The sequence below is a fragment of the Pleurodeles waltl genome, chromosome 1_2, assembly GCF_031143425.1.
Source record: "Pleurodeles waltl isolate 20211129_DDA chromosome 1_2, aPleWal1.hap1.20221129, whole genome shotgun sequence".
Lineage (NCBI taxonomy): Eukaryota > Metazoa > Chordata > Amphibia > Caudata > Salamandridae > Pleurodeles > Pleurodeles waltl.
This window is the reverse complement of record NC_090437.1, coordinates 507,543,638-507,565,435: the sequence shown is the minus strand read 5'-3', so window position 1 is coordinate 507,565,435 and position 21,798 is coordinate 507,543,638. Positions and strand designations below refer to the sequence as shown.

Here is a 21,798-nt window from a genome sequence, read left to right as displayed (position 1 = left end):
CCCACACCAATCTAGAGAAACAGAGTAGATTTTAATAAATTATTTGACATCAAAATAAAAAAACATCTAATCAGTAGAATCAGAGATATGCAATTTTTAAAAGAAATGAAGCACTGAGAAAAAAATTGCCAACTGGGTTATCTGATCAAGGCAGACCGCGTCCAAGTCATGAGTTCAGGCTGTCGATAATGGAGCGCGGGCCTGATACAGGACTGAGTTGAGTCCTCTGACACAGTATCTTGTGGCCTGGGAATCGGAGTGCAGTGTCCTTGCTTCCAGCTGCACAGGCCTGCCTCGAGGAATCATCAATGAGGAGCTGCGATTCAAGGTCTAGCGTGGAGAAGCGCTGCATTATGGTGGAGTCGATGAAGCTATTGGCAGGAGCTACCATGTGCAATGTGAGGCCTACCACTATCATCGAGGATGCTGTTAATGGGACTTTGCTGGGTCTTGAACTGGGTTGTTTCAGCACCGAGGAGAAGATGCATCATTCTGGCCCAATGTCAGTGTCGAGCTGCGATGTGTCTGCGCAGAGGACAGCTGGACAAAGGTGAGCCCTGCAGCAAAAAAAAATAGGACTTCTGAACAAAGCTATAAAGAGGGAGAGGCACCTCACAGTCATGATCGACAACATCCTCACTGATTTCAACAGAGCTCACTGGTTCTTGAAACTGAAAATAGACCTTAACTCATGATAATACCTACTGAAGCTAGACAACATCACTAAATAAATAACCACTTTTTACATGCATGTAGGTTTGAGCTGATATAATTGGCTGACCTCTGAGACTTCCTCCACAGCAGAGGTGTTCCAAAATACAATGAAGAAGACCCTTTCAGGATTAGAATGGGCCAAAAGTGAGAGGTTTCCTTAGTATGACCTCATAACATGGGAGATTCAGAATACCCTTGCCACCCTCACTGAACCACTTAGTTACTTAAACACAACAAAACACGGTGGGACTAGAGAAAGGGACACCAAACAGCATTCCTGCAAATAAGTTACACCCTTCCTGGCGAGGCTGCCAGAAATACTTCACACCAACACATTGAATGGAGCAGGTGGCTGATTCAAGCCCAGTCAGACCTAGGAGCCGTTCTCCTTCAAGAACCACTAGGCAATACACGGCTCCCAAGGCATTCACAAGCCAAACATTATGAGGCATAGAATCACACTACTCCCTAATTGAAGTAAGCACTATCCATCAAGTGGGACTTCACCCATTTTTACCTTTACCTATATGGAAGTAAGATCAGAGTCATCACAGACTACAAACCAATGATTCTCCTCTTTGAGTGACTATCTCCACACTTCCCACCAAGAATTGAAACATGGGTCTTACATTTACAAAAGTAAAAATTCCAAGTTGCATACAGCCCTAGTTACAACACTGCAGTGTAATTTATTTCTCACGAGGTGATGGAAACCAACATGGTAGCCCAGTTGGCATGGCCAGAACCATATCATTATAAAGCCTTGAGGCGACTGCTGAAGACAATCGATTGTCTTTAGATGGCCATTACTTCAGTGAGACACAACCCATGGGGCTCCTTCCTGTTTAGTGCAAAACGAAAAAATTGAGCAAACCAGAGAACCCTCACGGTACTCTGTAAAATGTAGGATGAAATCAGTGCAGCTAAAGAAGGAATGTTGCTGAGATAAGCTTAACTGCTTGAGCCATACTAACAAGAGGGTGAGCAGGAGTTATCTTAGCTGTATGACACTCTTACCCACACTAGTGAGAGAGTCCCTACTTAGACAGGGTAGAAACCACTGACAACTAGAGACCCCATTTCTAAAACTTCTCAACACAAATAGTATTTTGGCCTCGTCATATTGATGATGTGTTTGTGATTTGGCGAGGAAATGCAGATAGTACCCAAGAAGTTTTGGGATGATTCAACTCTTGTAATACTTTTCTAAGTTTCAAAATGAATATTGACCATGTATGAATGCCCTTCCTAGATGTTACCATTTCTCAAACAGAAGGAAAATCAAAAAACAAGCTTGTACAATAAAACTACAGAAAAAATAGCTTGTTAGACTTTGGAAGCTCCCACCCCACGTCCCTAAAAGAGAATCTATCTTTAAGCCATTTCCTCTGCATTAGACAGGACTGTCCTGAATTAAATGGCTACAACATTGAGGCCCAACACCTAACTCAAAAACTCATTGAAAGACACTTTCCTAGAAAGATTGTTGAGAAGGCAAGCAAAAGAGCACATAAGAACCATAAGGATGCTGATCTAGGGGATAAGGTTAAACATACCAATATGTAAATGACCTGTGGAGTACCTATTGCAATATCTCTAACAAATTGAAAAAAATCATAACCAAACATTGGCAGATTCTCAATAGTAATAATATACAGTTTGAGAAAACAATATTTTCCTTTAAAAGAAACACAAGCCTTAGAGACGTATTGGTCCATACCAGACCAAAGGAAAGCAACCAAGAGAAAAACTCCCTTTGGCTCTTTCCAAGGGTACCTGGTCTCTACCCCTGTGGAAACTGCTCAGTTTGCAGATTAATGACAACTACAAAAGAAATTGACGTTGATCTTAAATTGCCCTCAGAACAGAGGAACCATATCAACTGTAATTCATCTAATGTAGTTGTTATATGACAAAAGACACAAGCCCACACCAGACTACTGAGTTTTCAAAGAATTTATTGTCTAAACAACAAATCAGGGGTACCCTAGTAGTTTAGTCTGTTTGTAATGATTGTTCCCTTCTGTGGGGTCTCTTTTTCCTCTACCTGTCTCCAGTACTCTTCCGTGGTGGTTGGATGTCACCCTTGGGGAAAATAGGAGGAGGCAATGAATCTCTGTTCTACAAGGACCAACAAACATGTTCCCATTGTTCACCTTTGTGTCTGATTACCTGATAACGGTGAAAAGGGCCTCAGAGTTCTGCAGAAGGCCTCTTGCCATTAGAAAGTGTGACAGTTCATTTGTCACGCTACTGCTGTCACGTGTGCAGATCCTGCAGACTTTCAGAACTCCTCATGGCCATGCACCTTCAGTACAGAAGCACTCTTTCTCGCCCACTTCCCCTTTCAAGTGCTCCTAATCATGCATAATGTGTAAGGGTGTAAGAACGAATACTCAGTGAGGGCTCTCTTGTGCTCATAGAGACTGGAAGCAACAACAAATTAGCAACAGAGAGACCGCTACATGCCCATCAGGTAAGCCCATGCAGAAACCCACAAACAAATAGTGCTTGCGCCCTTCTGGGCCACTTGCCTGAAGCTGTGACTCTTTGGAACAATCACAGCTGCCTCATCGTCTTGAATTTCCCCAGGTGCTTTCCTTCAGCATCAAGGCCCCAAGGTTTGTCCTTTCATCCTTCCAGGCCCACAAATAGCCCAGCGTGCCCTCCTGTGTTGATCACATTCTGCCACATGACTCTTCTCCAATGTTATGGGTCATTTCCCCTCACTTTCTGCTCCTCCGCTTCACCATCTTCATGCATTCCTGGCATCCACCCCCTTCTGGGTACTTGCCTCCCTTCCAGTGTTGCCAGTTTTTTAGACTGATCCCAAGCCCAACGCCATCCAAGTACAAGCCCAAATTCAGCCCAATGCAGACCAGTATCAGCCCAAAAGCAGCCCAAAGTTCCAACTCTCAAATAACTCATAAATAGCGTTCAAGAAACATTTTCCTTTCTGAGGGCGTACATGAAGCTGATATGAATATAAAATTCTAAGGGCCAGGATGCCAATGGGTTACTTGTGCAGTCTGTTCCCACTGCATTTTACTTCTTTTGCGCAGTGTCTTTATTATGTATGTAGAGTTACTGAACTAACATAAATCTAGCTGAGGGGCAAAAGAACACTGCACAAGCTCATGCAAGTATAGGTACTGGTGATATCCTCTCTGTTATGCAAAACTTGAGCACAGGCCATGTGCTCACTGAACAAAATTAAGATAATTCCTCATTTTCTGGTGAGTGGACATCAGTGCATTTCTGCCTATGTTTCTACTACATCTGCTTCAGCATACGTGTCCAGCCCCTCTAAGTGGTATGTTTGGGATGGAAGGGATCAAAAATGTTTAAAGTCCCAAACATCATTGTGATACAAGTAGTATTCAACTAACAAAGGTGGCATGCCAGCCAATCGATAATCCCATCAATGACGCATAGATTAGACAGATTTCAAGTTTGTATTCCAACCGTCTAGCAACCGAAACCCCTCACTCTGGACTCAACATGCCGATCATAGCATTGATAGCAAAAACTTAAACTAATAATTTCCATTATGTAAAATCAACAGCTCCCTTTTATTCACTACCATACCCTCAAAGCCTCTTACACCTGGTGGAACAAGTGGGCAAATAACTTTCCTATTCTCCCCACTGGCTGCCAACAAATGTGTAAATAAATACTCCTGGGCTGCAGTTTGGAAACAGCAAATAATTTTGTGAACTGACCTGTGCACAAATAGGTGAGTTCAGAACATTCAGATTCAGAGTGGGTCACAATCAGACCTACCACTTTAATATTCTTGAGGTAGGTCACAAATTGTGAGTCATTGCCATTGCAGGTCTTCACAGGGGCGGTGGCCTGCTGACTCAATCTGACATCATGCCAGTGGCCGTCTTTCAAAAAAGTAAACTTTGTCCCTTGGACCACTGCCTACTCTTAAACAAACCTTTGTTCCTTTCTTTAAATTACAAAGAGCAAGGAGTCCTAACAGGGACCACTTCCCTTTAGCAAATGGGTTACCTCTCCAACTTGGTGAGCTGTAAAAACTTAAATATTCTACGACTGGATTTTATTTGCGAAACATTGATACATAGATATTGTCTGTATTCGGAAGAGGTGCCTACAACATGCCCCTTCTAGCTATCCATTGATAATCTCATTTTAGAAATAGGAAAACGTTTTCTGACTCTGAAAATGGGATTAGTACATCTGAAAAAAACATTTATCTGGCAACAAACACTGAATCAGTGCACTTGCAACTGTAAAAAGACTTAGTACATTTGGTCCTTAATTCCAGTTCCATATTAACCAGGTAAACAATGAGAAGTTGGTTGATATATATGTTGTGTAGTACACACTCTGCATGAAACTGCTACTGAAACACAATCAAAAATGTGTGCAGACTAAAAAGTACAGCAAACAGAATTGCTTTCCAATTTCAATGCAGTGCAACAGTGTGAGCTACCTCTAATAATGACTTGTGAGAGATGAGAAGTCAGCCATGTGCGGTTCCTCCAGCGCTGTATTGTACATTTGTCCAGAAAGCAGCAGAAGGGCTGCTTTACGATCTAAGCTATCCAGACAACACCCTCACTCACAGACTCGTAGCCTCCTTCAACAGCAGTAATGAGCCTGAAAAGGCTCTGAAAACCCTGAGCCACAGTCCCAGAACTGAATCAGGATGGGTGGCACAAATCTTGCATCCCACCAGCTCACTTTCACCAGTTTCAATTTGCGATGCTTGTCTACTAATCAATGATGTGTACAACACCACACAGTCTTGTGTTGATACATTTTACAAGGACTCCCACACTTGCTTGCTGACGATAGGCATTCTGGGCTCAAACACTCAAGACAATGGCAGCAGATTTTAAGGGATGCACAAACAAAGGTTTGGTGCTTTTCCAGAAATCTGACCGTTAGACCTGGAATCCTTGGCGTGGTCTTCCTGTCTTTTTTGCCTCTGCCTCCTATGCTGCGACTTAGTGCTGGACTTTGTTTTTGCTGGTTTTATTACTCTGGGCACTTTACCACTGCTGACCAGTGCTAAAGTGCAAGTGTTCCCTGTGTAAATTGTATGTGTAATTGGCTTTTCCATGATTGGCATATTTGATTTACTAGTAAATCCCTAGTAAAGTGCACTATAGGTGCCCAGGGCCTGTAAATCAAATGCTACTAGTGGGCCTGCAGCACTGATTGTGCCACCCACATGAGTAGCCCTGTAAACATGGCTCAGACCTGCCACTGCAGTTTCTGTGTGTGCAGTTTTAAACTGCCAATTCGACCTGGCAAGTGTACCCACTTGCCAGGCCCAAACCTTCCCTTTTTATACATGTAAGGCACCCTTAAGGTAGGTCCTAGGCAGCCCCATGCGCAGGGTGTAGTGTATGTTAAAAGTTGGACATGTGCTGGTATGTTTTTACATGTCCTAACAGTGAAATACCGCCAAATTTGGTTTTGACTGTTGCAAGGCTTATTTCTCTCATAGGTTAACATGGGGACTGCCCTTAAATAACTTTTAAGTGCAATTTGTCTTTGGGAGCAGATAGAGATTTGGAGTTTGGTATCTCTGGACTCAAAATTTAAAAATACAACTTTTGGTAAAGTTGGTTTTCAAATTGTCAGTTTGAGAATGCTACTTTTATGAAGTAGGCATTTTCTTGCTTAAACCATTCTGTGACTCTGCGTGCTTGTGTTTTCCCTGTCTGGGTCAGACTGACAGTTGGACTGTTTGTGAATTTCTATTAGACAGTGACACAAAAGGGAGCTGGTGTGTAGCCTGCATAGCTTGATGGGTCATCTGGGCTAGAGTGGAGGGAGGAGTGGTTGTTTACACCTGAAAGGGGTGTGCCTGCCCCGACACAATGCAGTCTCCAACCCACTGGTGTGAGTCTGAAGCCAGGCTTTGGCCAGGCAGGATCTTGTGAACAACAGAGACTTTCCTTTGAAGTTTGCCTACTTCAAAGACAGAAAGGGGTATAAGTAGTGGATCCAAAACCCCAGCTTGTTAGATTACTTCTGGATTCAAGAGGAACCTCTACTAACGAGAAGAGCTGCAGGAGGAGTACTTCCCCTTTGCCTGTGACTGTGCTTTGCTTGGTTGGCCTGCAGTTGCTGCTTCTGCCTGAAAGAGGACAAAGACTGGACTTTGTGGTACATTCCTTCTTGTGAAGTATCTCCAGGTGCTTGGACCGAGCTTGCCTCCTGTTTTGAAGTCTCAGGGCCATCACAGACGTTCTCTGTCAGCTCTTGGACTCTCTGCTGAGACTCTTGCTCAGCCAAGTGGTGCCCTATCCAGTCCCTAGGGACCTTGAAAGGTGAAGCTGGTAAAACCAAGGTGGAAATCCACTCACAGTAGCCGTGCAGGGAAAACATTGATGCACCACCTGCATCGCAGCTTTAAAAATGACGCACCACCTGCATTGCGGCTGAAAACTCGACATACCACCTGCATCGCGGCTGGGAAACCAATGCATCATCTACATCGCAGCTGGAGGCACGACACAACACCTGCTCGCGGCTGCTGAAAACGACGCAAACCCCACACAGCATGGTTTTCCATCACCGTGCAGCTGGATTTCGCACGCATCACTGGGCATCAAAATCAACATGGACCAGCACGGATCTGAGGTGCCCCAACTGGAAATTGACGGGAGAGAGAAACTATGCATCGCCTACCTGACCGGAGAAGAAACAACGCACGGTCTCATTTGCAAGTAAGGAATCAACGCATTGCTGACTTTTCTGATGGAAGCTCAGCAGTGCGGCTTTATTGCCATACTGTACAGACCAGGGCGGCACAATAAAAACATCACTCCAGAAATGTTCCTGTCAGACGATAGCTCTGTTTGCATCCCACATAAGCATTTTGCTGTAGAAGGTACCTAGGGTATGAGTGTCAGAGGGATATGACAAATCTACTGTTCGTGACCTCTTACTCCTAGTCCATAGAGTCTTTCCTATTCCCAGCACCCTCATGTCCACCCCGGAATCATTACACACACAATGGGACAAGACTTTTCAATCAGGGCGGGACTGGGAACCCTTAGCAGCCCTGGCAATTTTGTCAGACCAGCCCCCGCACAGAGACGGGGAACGAGAGTTGAGTGGATTATGCTGGATTGCCACTTTTATTACTGGAGGCCTGTATTGCAGCCCTACAGCAAAACCGTCCCCAAGTAACAAAACAGGCCTACACCCCTCCAGCCTCCCGGGGAATCGCGTGATGCCCGCTACAGCAAGTCTGGCATTGTGATCAACCTCCAGGGAATGAAAGCAAGTGTTGGCTCACTCGAATTTGAATGTTTTCTGTAGCTGGCACTAAGGTCTTTGTAGTAGGTCCGTTTACATACTCAGCTGTATACATCAGAATCAGAAACTGCTAGGCTGTACTGTGCAGGCATACAAAATATTGTTGCACAAACCTGAATCACCGCCAAAGCCCAATGCTTACCTGAAAAAATCCCACATAAATTTCCATATCAACCACAGCTTCACTTGGTTTCACATAGCACAGAAGGTAGCCAGCAGGATTCTGTACCTGAGACCTGTTTCTCTGTTTTTTTCATGAGCAGTAGAAAGTATCATATTTAAAGTAATTCTGAAGCTCCTCCTCACCCCAAGGCGACCACACAGTGATTGTTGTGTCTTTTGGCTTAAAGTACTCTCCAAATTATTTTTCTTGAAAATGGAGACGCTATCAGGCTGGAATCCTTCTGGCAGACCATGGGTGTTGTAGGGAATCCAACTTTAACGTTACAGGAAGGGAGAGGGCACAGTCATAATATGAGCTGCGAATGAGCTGCTGGTATACAACTAGTTATTTACCAGCAGTGTGTTGGTTAAACATGTGAAATGTCATTTTGAACTTCAGAAACCTGGAGTTTTCATGAGCAGCAGTGATTTATGAGCAATCCTTCTGATGCATTCACCTATGATTCACGTGTGTCTCAGGATTCCCAGACAAAGGAGGGGAGTTACGGAAGTTGCACAGGTGGCACCAAAAGGTACCAAACTGATGTGAGCCTATTATAATGCTAGAGTGCCTGGAGAGGTTCAGGTTAATTTGCACGAATTTGTAGCGCCTATTTATTTACGTTTCTTCGAACAAAACAGAGGAGTAAACATTGCCTCTGTCCTTGTCCTGGGTTTGTATGGTACTGCTTCACCAGCATCAAACCAAACCTCTGAAAATAACTCTAACCTAGTAGTCTAATCATGGTGCACACTTATCAGTAATATATAAACCCAGTGCCTCCATCACACTAGGCATGGAGCAATACCCTGAACTGGGGAGATTACTATAGCAAACAGGCTAACATTACAACAGTCAACTGTAGTATTAAAATAATAACACCTTGATCTGATAGCTTTACCTCCTAGAAGCAATAATGCGTGAGTAGTATTAGTGTCACAAAACCATTTAAATCCCTGTATTTACATCTGTATCCAAGATAATGACAATTAGGTAGGTTATGAACTTGTGCATTTGTTCAACCCTAGTCCTTTAAAACACACTACATGCCTCAGGGCACTGCTTAAAAACTATTGCTGTAAATATCTAAGTGCCTCTGTTGAAATAAATTTACTGTTATACTACCAATCCTTTTCCTTGTAATGGTGACTTGAATGACTTGGTTAAAAATAAATTGCTTTTACCCTTTGGGGAAATATTAGTTTATTTTATTTGTAGAAGGTATTTGCAATGTGTTTCAGGCCAGAAAAAGCAGCTTCAAAGCGTTAACTTACAGCCAAAAGTGGGACAGAAATATGTAGGCTATTGATTTTGGGAGGAACATCAATGTACTATAGTCATCTGGGATAAGGTGATAAAGCCTTCAAATAGTCAACAGATGGGCCTCCTCTGAAAAGGCTGATTTTCGGCATCTAACCTGTGACCCCAGGAGAAGCTTTTCAGTGGTTTATGCACCTACATCAAGTCATGACATATGAAGATGGCAAACTAGACTTTAACTACAAGTCTTCCTGAATAGATGTTTTTTTAAAGTTTCTGAATTTCAGACAGTCTTAGATGGAATGGGAATCGGTTTAAAATGGAAGGCCTGTTTAAAAAAGCTAAACTAGCAAAACAGCCACATCAGTGAATGATAGGTAGGTGTATTTTCTTATTGCAAGCATATGGGGGCCAAATTTAGGTGGCAACATATTTTAATTTATTTTAATTCTTTTAGTATATGCTTGCAATAAAACATAACAACGATTTAACTTCCACAATAGCTTGCCAAGGCCAGAACTATTGGCTCTACCAATGTTTCAAGACGAAATACCTAATGAAGGCAGCTACCCCTTTAGCATTTTTGAGAATCCTTGAGAATCTTGGTATTTCCTGTCCCATGATAGGGACTATTGATTTCCCTGATTTTGGCCGGATGCCACAGCAGAGTGGCCTTAACTACACTTTGGAGGGATTTGGAGGATTAACAGTTCCGGACCTACAGTTCTAGCATTTAGCAGCACACTTGCAGCATGCTGCCAGATGGCTTACTGAGGTGAGCAATTGGGAAAAACGACTCTTCCAGGGCATGCTTAGGGAGGATACATTAGGCCACCTCTTGATGAGGGGGGGACTCTCGGGCATCAAGTCCCATATCTGATCAGGACTACAGCCGCACTCTGGGAACAAGTAGTGAGGAAAGTCGATAGGGAATTACCTATCTGGGATATTTCACCCTTCTGGGCTATTGATGCCAGTATTTATATGGAGTTGTGGAGGGCAAGGGCTGTCAAGTGGTGGGAGATCTGTACCCTGGGCAGCACTTGATCTCATTTCAGGTGGCACAAGACACTTTTGGAGTTGGTCCAGGTCATTTTCTCCATCATGCTAAATTGTAGAGTGTGGCGCGGGCGGTCTGGAGTGGCTTCCTGGCAGCACCGCTGGCGTCGGAAATGCTGGGGGGACTTCTTCAATTTGGAGAGGGGTGGCATTTGATCACTTTGTTTTATAAGGCACTTCGAGGGGATATGCTATAAAAAACCCTGTGTGGCACAGTGCGCCCGGAAGCAGGATTTGGAGGGTCCGATGTCCAATGCTGAGTGGGCACATACCTTTGGACCTGTGTGTCCTGTGTCTTGCAATAATAGGTTTAAGCTACTACATTTAAATGTTGTGAACTGCACCTATATGACCCCTTACAAACTTAACAGAATAGATTGTTCTAGGGGAGCTAGCTGTCTATGATGTGGGGAGCAGGATGCTACTCTTTTACACTTAGTCTGGCAGTGCACTGAAGTCTAGCGCATTTGGGGAGCAGTGGTTCCCAGGATAGAGGAGGCTACCAGGATGACAATTCCTTTATTACTGGTGGCCTGTCTTCTGGGAGTGGTGGTTGACCCAGGGGGTGAAAGTGCCCATGCAGGCTTGCACAGCTTGCTCTTCTATTAGCAAGACAGAAAGTGGCCATAGGGTGGCTGGGGTCCAGAACTCCACTAAAAGACCACTGGCTCCGAGACTTGTTGGAGTCGGGATCAGCTGAGGAACAACATCTGCATATAGCACATACATATGAGGGAGCTGGGGAAGACATAATGGCCCGGGGTCAATTTTTGGATAAATTCAATGATGAAATCAATTCAGAGTCTGAGACTAGTATTGATGATGAACACTGACTTGTCATTTTGGGTTGTAGCACCATGACAATTGGGAGAACCAACTGTTTTCAAACTGAGTTCTACTATCATGTGTGGTCTCTGTACTGTATCATATCACTCATAGTGAGAATGTCTTCACTGCTGTGTACCCTGATTTCTATGCTGTATTAAGCTCCTATGGACTCCTATTTGTATTACCTTCTGAAGAGGTCAACTGCGACTCTGAATCTATTGCACTGTATGGTTTGTTGGTTTATGGTAAAATCAATAAAATAAAGTTGTTAAAAAAAAATGTTTTCCTCACAGTTGTGAATTTTTGAAGAAAATAAATATTTGGCTTCTTTCAGGTAAACTTATTCATCTTCTATGACACCTAACCAGAACTCAAACAAATCATCTTACAGGCAACCATCAAGAAAGTAACCCACTCAGTGCTCAAAGAAGCAACAAGGAGGAACTTTAAGGGCCAGTTTCAACAAAAAGATAACATGTCCTCTTCAGGGAGATCACAGTGTTCCACGCTTTCGGAAAATTGGCTTTTCTGTAGGGTCATCCCCAACCTTTTTTGCCTTCCTCCTCCTATTTCCTACTTTTTGATGGCCTTAGGAATCCGTGCACTTTAGCACTGCTAACCAGTGCTAAAGCCTGTACTCTCCCCCCTAAACAGGGTGATATATACTCATCAGCAATTGGCATATTTATTTTACTCATAACTCACTAGTAAAGTGATACTACATGTACTTAGGGCCTGTAGCTAAATAAAATACTATTGGGCCTGCAGCACTGATTGTGCCATCCACTTAAGTAGCTGTCTAACCATGGCTCTAGCTGCCATTGCAGAGCCTGTATGTGCAGTTATTCACTGCCATGTCAACTTGGCACAATAACCCTTTTTCCAGGCCTAAACCTTCCCTTTCTGTACATATAAGTCACCCCTAAATAGGGCCAGATCAACCCGCAGGGAAGGGTACAATGTATTTAAAAGGTAGGAGCATGTACCTTTAAGTTCTATATGTCCTAGTTGTGAAAAAAACCATAAGTCGTTTTTTATTACTGCAAGACCTATCTCTCCCATAGGATAACAGTGGGATTACCTTTCTACATTTTGTAAGTGTAATTGACAACCAAGAAAAGATGGACTTTTCAAGTTTGGTGTCTTTGGAATCACAATTTAGGTTTAATATCTCTTTTATTGATTTTTGAAACATTACAACATCTCCCACCTGCAACCAGAGGCCAGTGGGGAGGGAACAGAGGGAAGAAAGAAGAGAGAGGGTATAGAAATGAGGGGGACACCTTATTGCAGTAGTATGCTGTCGTCAGCTGGTGGGACTACCCTGAGTATAAGTGGTCTACCCAAACGGTATGGTGGGGTCAAGACCACTGTTTATTCCTGAGAGTCTTCTACCCTTATCAGCTGCAAAATACAGAGGTATGAGGGACAGGACAGTTCCCTAAACTCTGCCGACAAATACCTAAGAGCAGGACCCCATGGTTTGTCAAAAAGGGGGAGTGTACCAGTCGCCGCAGCCATCAGCTTTTTCATGCCCATTAGTGCCCACAATTTATGTAACCAGTCAGTGTGAGTGGGGATGGACTCCGAGCCCCAGCGGGCCAGCATAAGCTGCTTAGATGCTCCCAAGGCCAGAGTAATAGCCCGGCCTCTAGGGGAATGGAGCAGGTACGTCAGGGGATTAGGGAGGCCCAACAGAATATAACTGGGAAACTGAGGTATGCTGGTGTCGTAGATATCATCTACCACCCGGAGGATCGGACCCCAAAAGGGAATGACCCTTGGACAATGCCTTAACAAGTGAGTCAGTGTGCCCTCCCCCCCACATTTACGCCAACATCCACCATCGCTCCGCACTCCCCATGTAGCCATCCTAGCCGGTGTATAGTACATATAGTGGGCTATTTTCATGAACATTTATTTGGTGTTCGTGGTGCTAGCCATTACCCGTGCCCTGTGGAGGATATCCCTCCACTCACGGTCTGTAAAGATGCGCCCAAATTCGGCTTCCCATCTACGCTTGGCTGATGTGTCAAGAAGCCGAGGCGGCGTAACCAAGAATGCATAGATATCGGACAGGAGTCGCTTGTCCGTATCCCTAGTTAGGAGCTGTTATATCTTGTGACATGTCAAATGACAATCTATTCTATGTACTTTTACTTTCATTGTACTGCTCCTGACAAGCTATGGAATGTAGAATGTAACCGGAGGGAGGATTCCATGAGGGGGAGACTGAGGAAAGTTGATGAAGACTGCGGTCAGGGGTCCTTGTTTGGTGACTTAATAAACAGCTTCAACATATTTCCAAGGAGTGCTTTTTGCTTATTTGGAAAAGTGGCGACGAGGATGGGATGCGGAGATTAAGCACCCTATGGTTGGAACTGGCGAAACCTGTATGAAGATATTGGACCCCTGACTCATTTCTGAAGACGTCGGTGAAGTGAACAGTGTGCTTGCAGCATTTGTGGCAAGTATTTCACAAGAACGAAAAGAAAAAGAAGATTGGGCTACTGACTGATGGAACCCAGCTTATTGCTGATGTGTGCGAAGGGTCAAGTTGGAGAGCGACCGTGCTGTGGTTGTTTACACATTCCGAGTAGTGTGGAAGTTTGAAATGTGCTGCAGCAAATTCAAGTAAAACTGTAATTTACAAAGGAAAATGATTGTTGTTGCCCTGCATGAATGCTGTGATTTCCAGCAAAAACATATTATAACCTAGTTTCTGGTTATTGAACAGTCAGTACCTCGGAGGGAGCTCGCGCTGTGAGCACATGAAGCATAACAGAAAAACAGTTGGAGAGATGCCTGCGCGTGATTGAAACTACAAGCATGGGAGAGACCTTGGAAATGCCCTGAACATTCTGTGGCTGAAGGAATTTCTATATTTAGCACAGATACATTAACATTGAACTTACGTTTAGTTTTGACACTCGGAGGCACAATCCAGACTCTCATGTACTGGAAGCATTGTAAATAAAACATTTTAGGATCCCTCTGTGAGGCGGCGCAGCCACACGTCACGACGTCATGACAAAGGAAGTCACGGGGAAAGTCTAAAACATATCTGTTTCCAATTGAGGAACAACAAGGAAGTGTTTCATTCGGTTTTTGATATGGTCGAAATTCTTGCATAATAATTGAACAACAGCTCCACCTGGTGGAGAAATTTCAAACTCACCACACATATTTGTTTTGTATTAATCTGTTTAGTAGTAGAAATTAATCTTGTACATTTAATTATAATTGTAAAAGGTTATTTAGCAAAGAATATTTACACCCCATGCATGTCTAGCTGGTGTAGACATAAAAATATATTGGTGTAAACATGGCAGGACAGTCTATATCTGCACTGCCAATGTTTTTGCAAGAACCAGGATCCCCAAGTATAGCATGGGAAGATTGGAAGGACATGTTTGAAGCATATTTAGAGGCCATAGAAGGGGACACGTTTGTTGCAAAAAGGAAATTGGCCATTTTGAAGCATTGTCTGGGTGTGGAAGGAAGAAGAGTTTTGAGAACGTTACCTATAAATGTTAACGAGTATAGAGATGAAAATGCTAGCTCAGACGCAGATGAGATAGAGGAGGATGAGTATGCAGATGCTTTAAAAGCTTTGGAAGATAATTTTGGAAAAAAAATAAGTGTAGTGGTAGAAAGACATAAAAAAATTTCGCGAGCTCAACTGCAGGGTGAAACTATTGAGCAGTATGTTGCAGTCCTGAGAAGATTGTCCATTTCATGCAAGTTTAAAGATATACGTGATGAAATAATAAGGGATCAGTTAATTAATAGAACCAATAATGTTAAAATTCAAGAGAAATTGTTAGATTTGAAGGATCCCACTTTAGAAAAAACCATAGAGATAGCCAGACGTATGGAAGACACTTCCCGATATGTAAAAGAATTGAGCAGTAATGCATTCAAGGAAAAAATAGAGCAAAGTGAAAGTGCGGCTGTGAATGTGGTTAAAAGACCTGCACGCACTAGTAGTAAGATAGAGTTGGGAAATGGCTTGATGAGATCACAGTACGGATATAGGAGAAAGACATGTTATAGGTGTGGAAGTGCAAGACACACTGCAGAAGCAAGTAATTGTCCTGCTGGCAATGCAAAGTGTTTTAAGTGTAAGAAGATGGGACACTTTGCCAGAGTGTGTAAGATGGGTAAAAGCATGCATGTGAAAAAGGGAGTAAACCTGGTGAATGAAGGTGATGCTCAAATTGAACATCGGATGGTTACGGATAATGATAATGAAATCAAAGAGATGGTAGTATGTGGTGTAGAATCACAATACAAGGTAAATCAATTAGGTGAACAATATAATCCTTCAAAATGTACTGTGAAAATGAATGACAAAGAAGTTCAAGCATGGGCAGATTCATGTTCTCCTTTTACATCGGTGGATGAGTCCGTTTGGGAGAGCATAGGTAAGTATGAGTTGTGTCCTACTGATGTTGAGCCTGAAGGGTATTGTGGGACTAAATTGCCTATAAAGGGATATTTCACAGCAGAACTTGAATTTTTGTGAAGGAAAGCAAAAGGCAAAATTTATGTGGTCGAAAAAGGGAGAACGTTGCTGGGTTGGAGGGAGCAACGAGCGTTAGGAATGATATTGAACCCCAATCATCCTGACCAGGTGTTGCTGACAGAGTTCAACAAGAAAAGTAAATGGTGCTCTTTATTTCCAAATTTGTTTGCTCAAAATTTGGGTTGCTTGAAGGGATTTGAACACAAAATTGTTTTAAAAAAGGGTGTGACCCCAAAGGTACATAAAGTACGGAATGTTCCATTAGCATTACGAGAAAAATTGAAGGAGGAGTTGAAGCGTTTATGTGATGCTGGTGTGATTGAGCCTATTGAAGCCTCCGAGTGGCTGAGCCCTATAGTTATAGCGAGGAAACCCAATGGCAAGATTCGCATGTGTGTGGACTTGCGTGATCTTAATGAGTGTATATGGGTTGACCGGCATCCTCTTCCTTGCATTAATGAAATGTTGATGTCCGTGAAAAATGCTGGATATTTCACTACGTTAGATTTATCAAATGCTTATCATCAAATACAACTGCATTCGGATTCCAGGCATCTTACATCTTTTGTAACTCCAGAAGGGGCTTATAGATTTACTTGCATGCCTTTTGGCTTAGCATCAGCTTCAGCAGTGTTCCAAAGGGTCATGCAGAGGATATTGCAGGGCATGACAAATGTGCTTGTTTTCCAAGACGACATATTAGTGTGGGAAAAAAATGAAAAACTGCATGATGTAGTGCTATCAGCGGTTTTGAAAAGATTAGAACAGGCTGGTCTTACTATTGGCTTGGATAAATGCAAGTTTGGGGTGAAAGAGGTTGAATACTTAGGACACACACTGACAAGTGAAGGGATTAAAGCCAAGTGCAATTTGGTGGAAGCGATTGAAGAAGCACCAGTTCCTCAAGATAAAGAACAACTGTGTTCTTTTTTGGGGCTTGCGGAATATTATTCGAAGTTTGTGGATCATTTTTCTGAAAGGGTCCATGTGTTGCGAGCACTTATGAAAAAAAGGAATGATATTTAATTGGACACAGGAATGCCAACAAGCGTTTGAGGATCTTAAGGGCTCTATTGTAAAAGCAGTAGTGTTAAAACCTTTTGATCCTGCTGATAAAGCAATAATCATAACAGATGCCAGCAATTACGGTCTAGGAGCAGTGTTAATGCAGAAGTGTGATGGTCGGGAAAGAGCAGTGGCATTTGCTTCTCGTACACTCAAAGGTGCTGAAAGCACATACTCTACCATAGAAAAGGAATCATTGGCTTGTTGGTGGGGTATACAACACTTTAGAACATTTGTGTGGGGTATGGAGTTTGAATTCCGCACAGATCACAAGCCTTTAATTGATTTGTTTTCTATGAGGGGAGCTATCAGAGCTACTCCACGCATAGCTAAGTGGATATATCGACTTCAAGAGTTTGTGTTTACCATAAAGTACATGCCAGGGACAAAGAATGTGAACGCCGACTGTTTGTCGAGGCTACCCTTGGTTGGGGAAGAGTATCCTGAGGACGAGGAATGGATGGTGGCAGAAATAGCTGAAGTGAGCAATGGTGCCATCAGTGAGGAGGAATGGAAACAGGCCGTATCACACGATACCGAATTGAGTTTGCTTACAAGGGTGTTGTTATCTAAGCAGGGTTGGAAGATGTCGGAAGATTAGTGTGTTTTCAAAAATGTGTGGGATGAATTGTCTGTCTCTGATGGTATTGTGAGGAGGTGTGAAAGGTTAGTGGTACCCAAACATTTACGTCATAGGCTAATGGAGTTACTACATGTGGGGCATGGAGGAATGTCAGCCATGAAGCGAAAAGCTCGGACTGATTTTTGGTGGCCAGGCATGGATATACAGATTGAACATTTTGTCAGGAACTGTATTCCATGTGCGTGTAGTGACAAGTCGCACACATCACAGGACACACCTTTGAATTTCATTCCATTTCCTGTTCGAGCGTGGGAAAAAGTAGCCATAGACATTTGTGGTCCTTTTGAGTGCTGAGGTACTAATGACAGGTTTGCAATAGTAATGATGGAATACCATTCTAAGTGGCCAGAAGTGGCGTTCATGAGGGATATAAAGTCATCCAATGTGATTACATTTTGTGAGGAGGTTTTTAGAAGGGAAGGATGTCCAGGCATTATTTTGTCTGACAATGGTCCTCAATTTGTTTCTGAGGAATTTGAGTCATTTCTTAGCAAGTGGGGTATTAAGCATCACAAGACACCTGTCTATCATCCCAGGGGGAATGGTTTGGTGGAGCGTTTCAACAGGGTGTTGGGAGAGTGTATACAACTAGCTATGTCTGCAAACCTGTGTTGGAAAAAACAAGTGAAGGATATGTTATGGGATTACAGAATTACACCACATTCTGTAACTGGGGAAACGCCATTCAAGTTGATGAAAGGTAGAGTGCCGTGCACAGTGGCCGTGCCTGCTTGGATGGAAAGGACAAATTGACAGGGGTTGAAGGAAAAAACAATGAAAGAAAAGATTAGGAAGTACCAAGACCACTATGTGCCATAGGGGGTCATTCCAACCCTGGCGGTCGGTGTTAAAGCGGCGGCAAAACCGCCAACAGGCTGGCGGTAAAAACAATGCAATTCCGACCCTGGCGGAAACCGCCAACAGAGACCGCCACTTTAACACACCGCCCGCCACGGCGGGACAAACAAACAGTGCGGCGGTCACCGCCAACAGACAGGCGGGAGACAATGTACCGCCCACCCTATCACAACCCACCAATCCGCCACCTTTTCCGGGGCGGTAGCCCCGCCGATAAAAACACGGCGGAAACAGACATTTCAAACGGAAAACGCTCACCTCCATACACCCCACGAGGAATCTGGACAGCATGGAACCCGAACTCCACATCCTCCCAGCTATTGTCTTCCTGCTCCTCTACCAGGAGCACGAATGCCGACGCAGAAGACAACAGTGAGTACTGCACCTAGGACACAGGGGTGGGGGGAGGCAAAAAATTTCGGGGACACACATATGTGACACACCCACACTCACCCTCATCCACTACAACACACACATCAATGCATAGCAGCACATCACAGTTACCCCCCCAAGCCCGCCGGAAGAATGCAAAGACAAAAGTAAATGATTATAAACTTAGAAATATATTGTATGACTGAGTATAAAATATATCACACATCTAAAACTTTATATACCTAAATTGTCCAGTCCGATATGTGTATCAGCCATTGTTCGTGGGCCACTGGGCCAAAATCACGTGGGCAAAGCCCACACAGGATACCTGACTCCAACGGAGAGAACACTGCAGGGGCATCAGATAGCAAAACTACAGGCACCTCAGGGGGAAGGGAAGGGGGGGCACCTCAGCCAGATGAGTCCATGACGCCAGATCCACGAGGGGCCTCCATGGCCACTGTGCCATCCTGGGGAGTGCAAAGCCACAGTCTCTCAAGTCTCTACAGTGGGTGGGTTTCCCACTGTGCCATCCTGGGGAGTGCAAAGCCACAGTCTCTCAAGTCTCTACAGTGGGTGGCTTGCTCACTGTGCCATCCTGGGGAGTGCAAAGCCACAGTCTCTCAAGTCTCTACAGTGGGTGGCTTGCCCACTGTGCCATCCTGGGGAGTGCAAAGCCACAGTCTCTCAAGTTAATATCAGTCTCCACTGGTACTGGAGGGGTACTAGTGCCCAGAGTGCTTCGTGCAGCCCTGTCCGACACAGATGCGGGCCTGCACCCCTCCCGCCAATGGGCCAGCGGGGCTTGAGATGAAGGGCCCAGCGGAGCGGTGCTTGAGATGAAGGGCCCAGCGGAGCAGTGCTTGAGATGAAGGGCCCAGTTCAGCGGTGCTTGAGACGGCGGTGCCCAGCGGAGCGGTGCTTGAGATGAAGGGCCCAGTTCAGCGGTGCTTGAGACGGCGGTGCCCAGCGGAGCGGTGCTTGAGACGGCGGTGCCCAGCGGAGCGGTGCTTGAGATGAGGAGCGCAGTGCAGCGGTGCTTGAGATGAAGGGCCCAGCGGAGCAGTGCTTGAGATGAAGGGCCCACTTCAGCGGTGCTTGAGACGGCGGTGCCCAGCGGAGCGGTGCTTGAGACGGCGGTGCCCAGCGGAGCGGTGCTTGAGACGGCGGTGCCCAGCGGAGTGGTGCTTGAGATGAGGGGCCCAGCAGAGTGGTGCTTGAGATGAAGGGCCCAGTTCAGCGGTGCTTGAGATGAAGGGCCCAGCGGAGCAGTGCTTGAGATGAAGGGCCCAGTTCAGCGGTGCTTGAGACGGCGGTGCACAGTGGAGCGGTGCTTGAGATGGCGGTGCCCAGCGGAGTGGTGCTTGAGATGAGGGGCCCAGTTCAGCGGAGCTTGAGACGCTGGTGCCCAGCGGATCAGTGCTTGAGATGAAGGGCCCGGTTCAGCGGTGCTTGAGACGGCGGTGCGGAGCGGTGCTTGAGACGGCGGTGCCCACCGGAGCGGTGCTTGGGATGAGGGGCCCAGCGGAGCGGTGCTTGACATGAAGGGCCCAGCGGAGTGGTGCTTGAGACGGCGGTGCCCAGCGGAGCGGTGCTTGAGATGAAGGGCCCAGTTCAGCGGTGCTTGAGAAGGTGGTGCCCAGCGGAGCGGTGCTTGAGATGAAGGGCCCAGTTCAGCGGTGCTTGAGACGGCGGTGCACAGCGGAGCGGTGCTTGAGACGGCGGTGCCCAGCGGAGCGGTGCTTGAGATGAGGGGCCCAGCGGAGCGGTGCTTGAGATGAAGGGCCCAGCGGAGCAGTGCTTGAGATGAAGGGCCCAGCGGAGCGGTGCTTGAGACGGCGGTGCCCAGCGGAGCGGTGCTTGAGATGAAGGGCCCAGTTCAGCGGTGCTTGAGACGGCGGTGCACAGCGGAGCGGTGCTCGAGACGGCAGTGCACAGCGGAGCGGTGCTTGAGACGGCGGTGCACAGCGGAGCGGTGCTTGAGACGGCGGTGCACAGCGGAGCGGTGCTTGAGACGGCGGTGCCCAGCGGAGCGGTGCTTTGAGATGAGGGGCCCAGCGGAGCGGTGCTTGAGATGAAGGGCCCAGCGGAGCAGTGCTTGAGATGAAGGGCCCAGCGGAGCGGTGCTTGAGACGGCGGTGCCCAGCGGAGCGGTGCTTGAGATGAAGGGCCCAGCGCAGCGGTGCTTCGGATGAGTGCCCAGTTCAGGGGATCAGCCCATGGCGTGGAGGTCATTCGCCACCTGACCTGTGGCTGCCTGCGCCTTCCTTCCCACCTGGGATCGGCCTGGTGGGGCCCTCCTGGGCTGCAGTCCCGGGCCTGTTGGTGTCCTCCTGCCCACCTGGGATGGGGCATGCGGGGCCCTCCTGCTCAGCTGGGCTGCTGGCGGTCTTGTCGGGCGTGCTGCCCTTCCCAGCCTTCCCTGGTCGCCTGTGGCCCTTCCCCACCTTTGGCGGTGTGCCAGGTGGCACCACACTCCCTGCCGGAGCCATGGTAGGGATTTTGGTCCCAGACGTTTTAGGCCTCTCGCGCCAGGCACTGACAATTTTGGCATGTTTTTGCGGCAGTGGGCTGCCCGTGCCTTGGCTCCCTACTGAGCTGGCTGCCCTTGAGGGTGGGGGACTCCACAGTCCATGGCAGTCTTCACAGGGCCCGCTGTTGTGGTGGCTGAGGTGCTGACTGGAGTCTTTTTAGATGGACGGGGTGGGGGAGTTGTTGGGAAGAGGTCAAGTTTGGAAAGGAAAATAAGTTTAGGAAGAGAGGGATGGGTAGGTGTAGTAGGTATGGGAGTGGAGGAGGAGGTTGTGGTTGTAGGAGTTTGAAGTCTGGTGTCTTTGGGTGCAGGTGCTTGTGCTGGAGGCTGTTGTGAGGTGGATGGCTGTTGGGTGGGTGGCTGCCTGCGTTTGTGTAGCTTGGAAGAGGGGGTGACAGACACACTGGGAGAGGACACAGGGGACATGTGAATGGTAGTGGGGTGGTGACTGCATGTGTGCGGGGGGT

The 21,798-nt window shown here is 45.9% G+C and overlaps 1 long non-coding RNA gene across 1 annotated transcript; it reads right to left on the bottom strand.

The window, feature by feature from the left end:
• Positions 1-12: 12 nt before the first annotated feature.
• LOC138301226 (uncharacterized) lies at positions 13-14,405 on the bottom strand. Its single transcript, XR_011205067.1, has 2 exons — positions 14,248-14,405; positions 13-557 (listed from the first exon to the last, which is right to left on the bottom strand). It is a non-coding gene; the product is annotated as an uncharacterized lncRNA (long non-coding RNA).
• Between the last annotated feature and the right edge of the window lie 7,393 nt (positions 14,406-21,798).